This window comes from Belonocnema kinseyi, chromosome 8 (assembly GCF_010883055.1).
Source record: "Belonocnema kinseyi isolate 2016_QV_RU_SX_M_011 chromosome 8, B_treatae_v1, whole genome shotgun sequence".
NCBI classification, from domain to species: domain Eukaryota; kingdom Metazoa; phylum Arthropoda; class Insecta; order Hymenoptera; family Cynipidae; genus Belonocnema; species Belonocnema kinseyi.
Genome location: NC_046664.1, coordinates 40,636,886 through 40,644,333, shown reverse-complemented (window position 1 = coordinate 40,644,333; position 7,448 = coordinate 40,636,886). Strand labels below are relative to the sequence as shown.

The window sequence follows — 7,448 nt, the reverse complement described above, 5'->3', positions numbered from 1 at the left end:
TAACAAATTTTATATGCACTGTGAATGAAAAAGTTTTAATTGCATGAAACTTATTTCAAGTGAACAATTTCAAGGTAAATCTTTTTTCCGTCTAAAAAAATTTGTAGCATGTAGAAAGGAATTTTATTAAAAAATTTATCGGCTTTTTTAACAAACAACTAAAATGAATTTTTTACATTTGTTATTTTTTCAGTGTCTTTAATCCGCTTCATGTTTAGGGAAAAATCATATACTGGAAAGTGATAAAAGAAATATCTATTTCTCCAACTGGTCCGAAAGGTTAAAGCCTGTACAACCGTTTGTCAGCATTAAAGAAAAGTTTAGTATCATTTTAACGGCAAGTTTTCAGAGCCTTTTACTAAGTAATGCAGATATTTTTATAATTTTATTTGTGAAATCTATTTTCTAAGGCCAAATACGGTGAAAAATATCGTAAAATTAGAAAAATTACCAACAACTTTCAAGAATTTTAAAAATAAAAGTCCACGTGTATCATATTAAAATAATATAGTGGAAAATTTATTAAAGTATTAATATGGTTCATTTTTTTAATTAATGTATACAGAGTGCAACTGTTTTTTTTTCGAAATTTCACATCGAAATATGTTCATTAGTTACTAAAATGCCCCCCCCCCCCCTCCTCTCTACGCAATGTAACAGACCGTAACATTTCATTTGGGCCCTCCCCTCATCGCCGTTACGTCAAATTTTTTATATTATGCTTGGAAACATAACAGACGTTTCCTAAATAAAAAATAAGTTGTAAGATGAAGTGTTATCTTTAAATAAATTATACAACTTTTTGAATAATAAAGGCTTTTTTAATATTTTTGTAGTAATACAAATATTGAAGTTACTTAACCTAAATACTACTTGCATTTCCCAAATTTAAAACTTTTTTCACTACCATAAAAATAAATGATGATATTAATAATGACATAACATGGAAATTTCAAATAAATATTTATATTTTGAAAGTTTTCAAACAATTTATTTCGAGTTGAAATTAAATTATGAGAATGAAAAACAAGAAAATAAGTATTATCAGTTTGTTTTTTTAATTTATATAAATATAATTATTATAAGATTTTCAAGGAAATTGAAAAAAGATTCTTGAATGTATCAGATGTGTCAGAAAAGATCCAAGGATATTTTAAAGAAATTGTTTTATTTTACAGAATATTACAAAACATTAGGTCGAATTCCAGTTTTTTTCAAAGATGCTTAGGAATGTTTACGAAATTTGTGAGAAATGAAGAAATATTTAATAAGTTTTCTGAAATGTTTTCAAATTTCTGAATATTTCTTATCTGTTTGACTTGTCTTAAATTCCTGAAAATATTTTTAACTGACTCAAATTTGTTTCAAAATTTGGAAATATCATTTAAAATGTTAAAAAATTGCCTTGTAATCTTCTAAATTTTCGCAAGCATTTAAAGCTAATTTGACCATGCTCTTCGAACATTTCGAGATTCGTTTACAGCTCCTAAAGTATATTTTTTTCATTAAAAAATTTTTTAATTTCTAAAAATATTCTAAATTATTCCAAGCGACCTAAATTTTTTTTAATTTTCGTCAAACCTCACAAAATTCTTCAAAAATCTTTACAAGTTTTAATTATTTTTTAATCGCTTAAAATTTCTGAACGTCTCTTAGAATTCATCGCAAAGCGTTTACCGAAAAATTCCTAATAGCTAGTTAGCCACTGAAAGCGAATCGACCAGTCGGGCGAGGTCGAGTTCGTCCTCGTGCATTTTCGGCTTTGAACGAGGCTTGTCTTTGCAGCGTGTAACAGAGCCGATTCACCGACACGCGACGTTTGTCCACTACTTACTGCCAAGTTTTTCTGTTCCCTTTTCTTACGGCCCAAGCACCGTTGTCCACTTTTTACAGCCAATATTCTATTGCTACTTTTTACAACCATGAAATTATATCAACTTTTTTTTTCTATAGCTGCTTCTTACTCACCAACGAGATATTTCCACCTTTTATTGTCAGCCACTCAATATAATATTCGCTATGGAACTACGTAGCTTTTTTAATAAAATTTTGCAGAAGTTGTGCACTTCCGCAGAAATGCATACATTTCTTGCCAAAAACAGATTATTATGAATTTTCAACCCAAAGATTAAATTTCGAACCAAAAACGAGAAATTTTGTATAAAAAATCGAATTTCCAAATTTATAGTAAGAAAAGTGGATATTTAATCCAAAAAATACAGAGATTTTAAAGAGAGAATGAGATATGAATTTTTAATCCAAGAAGATTATGAAATATGAATGAAGCAATTAAATTTTCACCAAATAATTACATTCTGAAATACGGACAGTTAATTTTAGATTAAAAATTGTTTTCAAGCAAAAAAGAGAAATTTACAACAGAATATAGACATTTCAGTTCTGAAAGTTAATTATTTTAAAAAATCGAATTAAAGAAAAGGTCCATTTTTAATTCACAAAATAATTGGTTTAACAAAATATTTCAAAACTGAATCACGTAGTTTAATTTTCAATGAAAAAAGATGAATTGTAAGAAATAGGAATTCCGAATAAAAGGGAAAAAGACAAGAATAGAGGAAATTGCGTGAAGTCAATCTTTAGATGCTCAACTTGTAAAATAAAATCCCTGATTTCAATTTTTCGAACATTAAAAAAATTGTTATATGCAATTATATTTTTCATATGTGATATCATATTCTGTGGTAACCCCTTTCTCTTCGTCAAGGATTTGGCTTTTATCTTGTGTTATTTTCCAAATATCAGTTGATTTTATCATTGATTTAGGAATAATTTTCCTTAATTAATGTTATTTCGCTAAGGTAAATAAAGTTCCATTACTGAAGAAAGTGATTGATAATTCTGCCGAAGAAGTAGATATTAACCAAGTAAAGCAGGCTTGAGATGATAAAGTTTCAGGATAAAGGGAAGAAGTATTTTCCATGGTTTTTTTATTAAACGACATTCAGAGGGTCGGGAATTCGACCCAACTACGTGCTCTTAAAGTCTCGTTTCTCAAAGACTTTCTTGCAATCTAAAATCGCCCTGAGGGTCCTTTTAAATTAAACTGTTATTGAGATTGAATGTAGAGAAAAAGATACAAATAATATCCGTTTGATGTTAAATAAAGTATGGTTTGCGTTATGATTTCTCTATAAGTTACAAGATTAATCTGATCAAATTTGACATTCTGAAAACTTTTCTTGATATTAAACGTCCAAGCAGTTTTTGATACCCTAGGAGATAATCTTCCCCCTATTTTTCAAAATCTTTATTGTCATCCTATAAGCTGAAAGGTCAATGAAAATGTTGTTCCTGTCTACAAGAAGTTTTTAAGTTACTTTATCGGTGGTTGGTAATTTCCTTTTTTTAGTAACTAGTTGCACTTGCGTTACTTGTAACTGTGACTAGTTACAGTTACTAGATAAAGTGACTTTAAGTTACATAACAATATACTTTTTTATTTCACTTAATTATATAATTTAAAACTAAAAATAATTTAGAATATCTTGTGGCATCAGCTTCTGAATACGTTTTGTCTTCCTGTATTGCTCGGTATAGGGTCGCCAGAATTACAGGCGGAGCATGGTAGTTCAGTACCAGTAATAATCGGCGTGTTCGATAGATTTTGCTATGATTTGTGACGACCGAGGTGTACTTTATTCATGTACACAATTTTTCGAAACATCGCACACTGAGCAAACCTGGCGTGTAAAAAAGAAACCTAGCTAACAAAAATTTTTTAAAGTCAGGAAATTTTATTGGTCAGGGAAAAGTCAGGAATCTAAATAACAAAAATCGTGTAAAATTCAGAGAATTTCTATAAACTTTAAACTCTCAAGTAGAATAAATTTGAAAAATTTTAAATTTCAATTTGTTGTATTTAGTTTATAAAAAATTTTTGATAAAAAATGTAACATGTTTAAGATTCTGATATTTGACTATTAATATGCTCAGGGAAATGAAAAAAAAAATTGGTCAGTGGTAAATTAGAGAAAATTAAAAGTAAAGTTTTTCGGTAACCATGGTATGTAATACCATTTTATACCAACTCTGGTTCGTCATTTTTTGTCGTTTATTTTTTTCTGCAGTTTCTTCATTTACAATTTCAACTTTATAGTTGTAAATTCAATTATTTGTTTGAAAATTCAACAATTGTGTTGAAAAGACATCCTTTTTGGTTAAAAATTGAATTTTTGTGTTACAAATTTGTCTTTTTGTGTTAAAAATTTAACTAGTTTCGTAGAAAATTGCTTCGTGTTTTAAAATCCATATTTTGATTCTGAAAAGGCAAACTACAATCATTTTTTGTTTAAAAGTTCAACTATTTTTAGAAAATTTGCCTCTTTATTTTAAAAATTCATCCATTTCACTGGAAATTGAATATTTCTTCGATAAAAATGCAACGGTTTAGTATAAAATTAAAGAATTTTGTTAACATTTTTGTTGTTAAAAATTCAACAATTTTTTTTGAAAATTTATATTTTTTAAATGGAAAATGCAACTATTCTCATAGAAAATGTATTTCTCATTTAAAATTCATATTTTTATGCTGTAAAGTCAAAAAAAATCTTTTTCGAATGAAAATTCAGTTTTTTTTTTAAATTTGTATTTTTGATTTAAAAAATTCATCCGTTTTAGCAGAAATATCATCATCCTTAAATAAAAATGTTACTATTTGAATATTTTATTATTTTATAAAACCACTGAATAACGTAATGTTTATAACTTTTCTGGAATATTCTGGATCTTGTCACGTGAAAGAAATCTTACGTGAATTCCCATGTAAAATTTCATCGTGAATTAACTTTTGAAATTCCACGTGAATTTCCGCTTATATTTTAACTTAAGTATTTTTTTCCTAGTCATAATTTTAAATTAATTGATTACAAATAATAAAAATTAAACTAATTAAAAATAGAAAGAGCTAATAACACAGGCCAACAAAATCGGGTCGACCCTCTAATCCAGAAAATACTTTTCCGAAGGTTTTTGGTATGTTCAATCCGAATCTGAGGTTATGTAGCATCGAATTTTTTCTTTTACTCAACAAACTATAAACACCTTTTAAAAGTATAAGTCTCGCCCTTTAGAATGTCATTGACTTTGCTAAAGTTTGGTATAGTTTTTGAAATTTTCATGTTTGTCAGTTTAACTAACTAACCCTAAACAGAGCCCAAAACCCCTTTACCGACAATTCTATATCTTATGATGTATCACATCAAGCATTTATATCTCATGATTACAAACTCTAAACCCTTAAGGCTATGATATATACCCAGTGGGTACAAAGTTTGGCGACATCTTTACGACATCGTCATGACATCTTTACGATAACTTTACGACATCCTATTGCTTGATCTGACGATGTCTTTACGACATCGTAAAGACAGCGAAACGACATGGACATAGGATGTCGTCAAGTTGTCGTAAAGATGTCGTAACGATGTCGTAAAGACGTCGCCAAATTTTGTGCCCGCTAGGTAAGCTTCCAAAGGTTGTGCTCCTCACCTCTAAGTCCATAAATTCTAAGCTCATAAACCCTAAGCTTAAAAATCTCAACAACAATAAATTTACTTTTAATTAATCTCCGAATGTTTTTCATGTTTCTTAATAAAAAATTTCGTTTACTGGCATGCACATGTCCGTAATGGGTCTTCAGGTATAGGTAAACTCACTAACATGAAAACTTCAAAATGTGATATCTCAGCGAAAAAAAGATAATTTCGCAAACTCAACGACTTTCGGAAGAGCGAGACCTATCCCAGTGGGCACAAAATTTGGCGACGTCTTTACGACATCGTTACAACATCTTTACGACAACTTTAAGACATCATATGTCCATGTAGTTTCGCTGTCTTTACGATGTCGTAAAGACTATCGTCAGATCATGCGACTTATTTACGATATCGTAAAGACACCTTAACGACATGGACATAGGATCTCGTAAAGTTATCGTAAAGATGTCGCTGCTTTTTTTTCAACTTTGGATTAGGATACCTCGGAAACCAGAACTAATTGAGGAATTTGGACCTCAGATTCGGATTCAGCATACCAAAAACCTTCGGAAAAATATATTCCGGTTTCTGAGTCAAAATCTTGTCGACCTGTGTAATATTGTTGCATTACTTTGAACGATATGAAAATAGATATTGAATTTCAAGCGAGAACTTTAATTAACACAAGTGTGGAAATATAATACTCTGGTGGCTCTAGTCTATACCTGAGCAACAGTATCAGCCTAGTTCCCTTGAATTATCACAGTCACGACGTGTATATACCCTAGGGAAATGCGACCACTGAATCCAAGCAGAACCGATAATGTGCTTCCTGTATAAATTCTGAGCGCGTACACGTGTCCGTAGATCGATCCGTTCCGCTTTACTCGATTTCCGTTCCGGTCACAACAGGATTCTGTGTTTATGGATTTATCACACGATTAGCAAATTATTGTCTCGCGGATTAACAACTTGGTACGTAAAGTTGCGATGCTGCTAATTATCGACGAGCTCTGTGATAAATGGATATTATTATACATACGCAGTACAATCAAGTTGTTTTCTCTATCGAGAGAAGCAAGAGGAACCTTTTGATAAGTCTCTATTCTGAAATTACAAAAATATTTTGATAAATAACACAACGGAAAAATGTTATATTTTTTTTTGCGAATGCCTGTAATTTTTTTTATTTAAAAAATATGTGTTTCATATCGAGATTCGAATGTCCCTAAAAAAAACTTAAAATTAAATTTTACCTCTTTAAACCAATTTTGTCATATTATCTTGTAAATGCCGCGGTCTAATTGCCAGCAATTTCTTCCTAGATTATATTATTATAACTATATTCTTTAAATGCCTAAAAATAATTAAATTTATTATTCTATTAAAAATAAATAGTTATTGCTGATGAATTTAAAAAGTAAAAGTAGTTACAGAGATCAAGAATTAAAATTACGATTGAGATTACCTAAAAAAAATTATCTCTCAGGAAAATTTCCTTGAATCGTATATATTATTTACAAAATGTCTAACTAATTACGCTTTTCAACTGAATGAAAAATAACAAATTATTTTTTATTACAAGAATAGTTTTAATTAGATTCTTTTGTTAAATATTTCAAGTTAGGTGCAATAATATGATCTAGCAACTAACTTCATATAATCATCAGCGTTTGTTTTTTTTTTCTATATTATTATATAAAGCCTTGATAAAGACTTGATGTCAATTCGAAACCATGTTGGAAATTTGATAATAGCTATTTTGACAACAGAAAATTGTATAGGATTAAAAATTTTGTTCAAAGAGTGTACCAGGTGTATACATATGAAACCGGTATTGCCATCTAGCGACCAGTAGGCACACTTGTAGGCACTGTCGTAACTTACCATTTGTGCTAATTGGCGTATTGTCATCTGTCAACAATATCCAATACCAAACATTTCAAGTTTCAT

At 29.5% G+C, this 7,448-nt stretch overlaps 1 protein-coding gene across 1 annotated transcript in view; it reads right to left on the bottom strand.

Moving 5' to 3' along the window:
• The window catches only part of LOC117178453 (glutamate receptor ionotropic, kainate 1-like), an 87,949-nt gene that overhangs the window by 63,762 nt on the left and 16,739 nt on the right, over positions 1–7,448 (bottom strand). The window lies entirely within an intron of this gene.